Raw genomic sequence first — 6,916 nt, 5'->3', positions numbered from 1 at the left:
CAGCAGGAGTCCTATCACCCTCTCTAGCTGCCACTGCCAGAGCCAGATTCCTATACAGGAGTCCAGGCTAGAGCCACAGGTACTGTTTTGGAGGTGAATCTGGCTGTAGTTGCAGAACAGAATGATTAGCCCTTCCCTATTGGCCTGCCCAGATGTTAGGGCTGATTGGTGGGTGATCTCTGCTGCACCCAACACAGGGACAGAGGGAAACTGGCAGTAGGAGGGAGAACATGGGACGAATTGGTGCTCACTTTTTCCATTCCCCCTAACATGATTCTACTACGTTAGAAGTGACAGCCAGAAAACCATTGATTGCAGTGACTGAGCTTGTGTGTGACGTTCCTCCAGACCACTGAACCAGACAGCTCAAGCCAAGATCATTGCTTTGTTTTCTTTTTACTACAGTGTTAGTCAGTTGATTCCATTTTAGGTCTCTGCTTAGATTTCTGGCACCAAAAAAAAAAAGTAATATCACCAACAAAAAGGACAAAAATGCAAGAAAGTTGTACTTAAATAGACAACGAAAGAGATATTTGTTTACATTGCACCTAAAACGAGAAGGCAGAGTATTGTCTTGTTGACCTCAGCTGAGAATGTGATGTAGGATGCCTTAAATTTTTCATAGCTCTGCATATGTCCACAAAGTACTACAAAAGCATCACACGTATTGTTGGGGTTTATAAGTACATTTTAGTGAGTAGGTGAATGTGCAGATATGGGATCCCCAAATAATGAGAATAAACTATACTATGAAAACTCCATGATACATCCTGTTATTCAGGTTCTTCTGGGGGCCTCAACAGCTAGCAAATTATAATCAGTGCAGTTGTTATCATATTAGTCTTACTTGTTCTAAGAGTCATAATAAGCTATCTTGTTTTTGGTATCCTTCTACTGCCCCAGTCACTTTCCTAGGATTCATCATCTCTATCCTGTTACTAACATCAGCTCTGTAGAGAATCTTATAATTTCTGGAAAAAAAATTCAAGTCTTTGCGATTGAAGCCTGGAAATTATACTAAGCTACACATGCGTACAATTGGAAGACAGTGTTAAGAATGTTTCTGAACCTCGTTTAAATTCTGAAGTAACACAGATTTTCCTTCCGCTGCTCACAGCCTTCAGGATGGGGAAAAGACAAAACAGTCCTTAAAGAAATTTGCTTTGAATAAGTTCCTGCTTTAGTAAGGTTTTTAGACATGTTTTTTGAATAAAGCAATGTATATTTGCAAAAGCCTCTAAAGTTAGTTATCCAAGAAAAGTTCCATGTAACACAAAGGGAATAGAACTAGGATGTACTTAAAACAGTTCATCTTCCTAAGGTGGCTCTCAGTTATAATTCCATATTGTGATATATGAAATGGAAATATTTGGTGAGAATTCATTCTTCTTTGAGGTTAATTATGAGAAGACCCCCAAATATCTTCTTTTCAAAATAATTTTTATTGTTCAATGACTGCACTTAAGTGTAAATTAATTTGAAATACATCCTGCTTCAAGAACCATCAGATTTACTTGGCACATTTTGATCTAGTTTTGTGCCTCTCCATCATTTCTGCATCACAGCGTTGAAATATGATCAGGTGTTTGTCTTAAGTTTTTCCATTCTCCTATTCTTTCTCATACATTTGGAGTCAGTTTTAGATGTTAGGGTATACTCCAGAAAATGAAAGCTATTTTCACTACAAAACAGATGAATAGACAAACAAACAGCCCTTGCAGAAAATGATATATGTATTATTTATTACACTTAGAATGCCTCCAGGATGAATGTATGTGATTAGCAGAAAAATATGAAATCCAGTTCTTTGCCCTTTATGAAATCACTTTTGGATTTGCTTTAAAAATGTTCTTTATTCTTTAGTCATTAACCATGAATGCCTTAGGAATGAGAAGGTCCTGTTATTCCTTGGACTAAAAGGGCTCTGGGATAAGAGTGATAAATTATGTAGACTACCCAGGACAGTCAATTTTTGAAATGTACTAAATAATGCCCTTGAGGAATGAATAAATTTGTGTCTTGTCTTCAGAACTCGGTGTACTTTTGTATTGGTTTCATATAGCTTTGGGAGGTGGGCAAGCTATCCCTTTTCCAATCTGTAGAAGACATTAGTATCTGATAAATGAGAAGAATAATCAGCATCTTATATAGTCATTCAGGACACTCAAACCTATTATTACTATTGGAAATAAAATGGCTAACCTAAAAAAAAGGAGCTTTACTTAATTGTATTGTAACTTTTTAAAGCCCACAGGAATGCTTTTATTTAGAACATTGGTTGTTTGTTCCTTCTTGAGTGCTTGCTCAGATTAGTTGAAAATGTTTTCCAAAGGACTGGGAACAGATCTTAATATCAGCTTCCAAGTCTTTTCTCGAATCTCTTAACAGGGTTACATACAAAAAATTAGGTATCCCTGGATCTCATTCATAGCCTTGCTTTACCAGCATTTGGGACGGGATCATATGAGATGCTGTCAACACTAGCATGACCAATATATCATTGTGTAATAGGCTTATGACCTTGGTAAGCTTTTCTTGGCAGCCCAACATTTTGAAATATCTGCCAGATTTCAGGTCTGCTGATGCTGCCAGATGTTTTCATTAGGTCACCATAGAACTCTGGTGCTGTTCTTTGTATTAAGAAGCAGAACTCACATTTGGAGTTATATACAGAAAGTTAGAGCTGGAAGTAGCCTTAAAAATTACCTAGTCTTGTCGTCATATTACTGATGAGGAAGCAGAGGTCCAGAGGAAGTGACTTGCCCAAGATCACAAAACATGTTAGTGGCAAAGCCAGCACTTAATAATCTGTTCCCTTGAGCTTCAGTTCCCTCTTATTAATGTCTGTTCCACTGTGTAAAGGTTGTTCAAGTTTGCCAAATAGATGGAAGCAAAAGTGGTGAGGAGGTCGAAATAGGCCAAGTAGTGAGGTATAGCTATTCATTATTCTCATTTAGATCATGGATTTAAAATCTTTTTTTTTGTTTGTTAGTTTTAGTATTTTTTTTTTACAAGTCCAGGTTTACTTAAAGTTCACTCTTCAGTAGTTTTTTCTGATTTTGTTTTTGTTGAGGGACAATGTAAATACAGCAAAATACAGCAAAATACACAGATCTTAAGTATATATCTGAAATTTGTATAAATATATACATCCATGCATTTGTCAGCCAAATCAAGATATGAAACATACCCATCACCACAGAAGGTTTCCTTGTGGCTCTTTGCAGTCAATCCACATCCTTTACTCCCACCAGAGGCCATCACTATTCTGATTTCTATCATCATAGATGTTTTTGCTTGTTTCTAGAATTCACATAAATGAAATCATACAGTATGTACTCTTTTGTTGCTGCTTTTGCTTGACAAAATATTTTGAGATTCTTCAAGTAGCAGTTGTATCAGTAGTTTTTTCCTTTTATTTTCTCCATAATATCCTTTTGTGTAAATTATACTACCATTTGTTTATCCATTCTCCTGCTGATAAACATCTGTGTTGTTTTCATTTGGGGCTTATTATGAATAAAGTTGCTGTGAATATTTTTGCATAGGGCTTATTACTGACATATACGTTTATTGGTCTTGGGAATATACCTAGGAGTGGAATTGCTGAGTCATAAAATAGGTGAGGCTTAACTTTCTTAGACACTGCCACACAGTTTTCCAAAGTGGTTGTACCTTTTTAAACTCCCACAAACAATATATGAATGCTTCCATTGCTCCACATTTTTGCCCCAACTTGATATTGTTTTGTTAGTCTTAATTTTGGACCTTCTGGTTGGTATGTAGTGAGATCTCACTGTGGTTTTGATTTGCATTTCCCTCATGACTAATGATGTTGGGTACCTTTTTATATGCTGATTGGCCATTTATTCATTTAGGTTTTTCTGTGAATGTCTATTCAAGGTTTTGCCCATTTTGAAAATAGGGTTTGCCTTTTTTTTTCCTACTTACAGAAGGGTGAGATTTACTGAGTGTGGGTTTGTCTTTTTGTTATTAATTTATAGGAGCTCTTTGACAAGTGTATCTATTATAAATATTTTCATCAGTGTCTAGCTTACCATTTCATTTTATTAATGATAATTTTTGATGAATAGTTTTAAGCTTGGATAAAATGAAATGTATCCTTTTTTCTTTCATGGTTACTATTACTTGTGTTCTAATGTATTTTTCTCTAAGATTTTTTATCTCCTATGTTTTTAAAATAAATTTACAATATTAGCTCTTACATTAAATGCTTGACTCACTATCTGAATAGGATCCAATATTGCCACTTTCTTCTGAGCCCATGACTAGTAGAGAGAACAAAATGAAAAATTTCACGTACAACTTCATGAATGTATAATGCGTTGTAATATATTTGTTCTCTGATATATTGTATATATATCTATGCAGAAAGTCCTCTTTTCCTTACACTTCTTTCAAATAACTAAGTAACCAGTGAGAAAGGCCTATTATCCTCAGAGGTATGATTTGCTCCTCCCCATATCATGTAATGAGAGTGGCATTCCTTATTCCTGAAGTTCTTAGAGGTCCTTAATTTGATATTAAAGCTCATGTGGCCTTTCCTCTGTTCATTTCAAACTTATATTTGAATATGCTACTCTAGCTCATTTATGAAGTCTAATGGCTAGTATTTATTTTTGATAGCCATACGTGGTGTTTCTCATTCCACATTTGCAAATGTGAATTTAATCTATTATAATTAGGTAAATTTCCCTACTCTGTATTCAGGAAGGAACAGCAGCAAGAATGGCCTTGTGCTACTACACATTTTATCATCACTTCCATCTCTTTTCTGATGTCATCTAACACCTTTCTCTTGACTTTATAAAGTGCAAATCAAATTGCACTATTATTTTCTGTGTTCATAATTGAACAACCAAATCTATTCCACTTGGATTACTCTCAAGTCTATGTATGAACTCACTGTTCCCAGACTACATTCTTAGACCTGCCGTCTAAGCACAGTAAGTATCCCATGATGCATTCTTCCAAATAACAAGCAAGCAAACCAGTTACTCTTCCTTCTTACATTCCAGAGCCTCTCAACAGGATGATCTTATTGTGACATTTATAACACATCTTTCTCGACTGACATATGCCTTTAGATATGCCTTAGATTTCATCGAAGTCTTTTAAAAGAAGACATGTATGGCTCCAGTCAACCTTTCCCTTTAATTTCTACTCAGCTCACTGTATATTGACAGTCATTAATAACATAATTTTCAAATGATGAAAATAAATGCCCATTATATACAACTTAGAATATAAAAAAGAAAATTTAAAATAAACATAATCCCACCCACCATTTGGAGACACCCACTGTGACTGTTTGATTGCAATTTGTTTAAATCTTTATTCTATAGGTATTTACATTTACCTGAGAAAATTAGGAATTGGGTAAAATGAGGAAGAATTCCAGAATGAGGAAATAGAATAAAGCATACAAGAAGAAAAACTTAGGATGTAAATAAAACAATGCCTTTTCAAAGTTACTTGGAAATTAGAATGTATAAATGAAAGCAGTAGGTGAGAAATTTTGCCATGTTTGAGGATAGACTAAAGAGGGGTTTGAACAGCAAACAAGTCACTTCAGCCTCTACATGTTAGGGTTTAGGGAACAAAGCCGGTGGAGGGGATCAGCTGGAAGAAGATGAGATAGTCATAGAATGGATTGAAGACATGCAGAGACAGGGGTCAACGAGACAGGAAACAGAACAATTTCAATTTCCAAGCACAGACGTAATAAGGATTTTTGAAGTGGGGGAATGATGGAGGGGAAAGATACAAGAGTTATTTCAGTTTACTGTTAGGGGAAGGAAATGACGCCAAGCATTTGAATGTGGTTGTCCAGGTAGTAGAAAAAGGAAGTTAGGGGAAAAGAACATTTAGGGGGAGAATATTTAGTTTAGAAATGTGCTAGGGGAAGTGTTTGGGCTTGGTAGATGTGGCTGCAGTTCCAGCTTCATCACTTAAGAGCTGTATGACATTGAGTACATTGTATAACCTCACCAAGTCTTTCTGAATTCACTCATCATATGTTAAAATGATGTTAATAGTACTTTTCTCAAAGAATTGTTCTGAGGATTATGATTTAGAATATATAAAAGTACTTAGTACTTTTGGGTATGAGGTGCAGTGGAATATTAGATAGTTGAGTAGATAGTTTTCTTTGTATTATTGGCATTTTACAAGAGGTCAGAACTGGGGTACAGGCAGTTCAATGAGCTGTTATTGTCCTATGCTTACATTATTTCACTCTGTTGGGCATTGAATTTTTCCCAACTTTAGCTATTGCAGATAAATTAAAGTGAATATCTTTGTATACATAGTATCTTCCTTCTCTTAATTTAACTTCTCATTTTCCTCAGTACTTACTAGAGGGGAAAAAACCCAAATGGCAGAGTATCTGGTCAAATTTATGGGGTTTCATTTCCTGAAAAAATAACATTTGATTTTCTTACACATTCCAGAATTGTGCGTAGGCTCTCACTATACTAGTTAGATGAAAAGCTGAAATCCTAAATGTTCATCTTCCAACTTTTTCCAGCCTGTAGTTTGTCTTTGGATCAGCAGTAATTGCTGGGACAGCTATAATGGCTTCATTAATTTTTGTTTGTGTTCTGTGTTCTTTATGCAGTGATGGAAGAAATGCATCTCCTGTGTCAAAATCTAAATGTGCTTGTCTGAACTGAACAACTGCATTTGATATAAACATTCCTGATCGAAAAAGCAAAATGCACTAATGCATTTCTGCATAATCATCAGGGCAACAAAACTGACATTTAGCCGAAACCATTATACCAGTTTCAAAATCAGGAATATTTATATTTAAATTTATTTTTTAAGCTGCATTGTCAACAATTTTTGTATTATCAGATGCCAAAAAATTTCATTTTTCAATACTACATACATA

This window comes from Lipotes vexillifer, unplaced genomic scaffold (assembly GCF_000442215.2).
Source record: "Lipotes vexillifer unplaced genomic scaffold, Lipotes_vexillifer_v1.1 scaffold1361, whole genome shotgun sequence".
NCBI lineage: Eukaryota > Metazoa > Chordata > Mammalia > Artiodactyla > Lipotidae > Lipotes > Lipotes vexillifer.
This window is presented reverse-complemented; position numbering follows the sequence as displayed.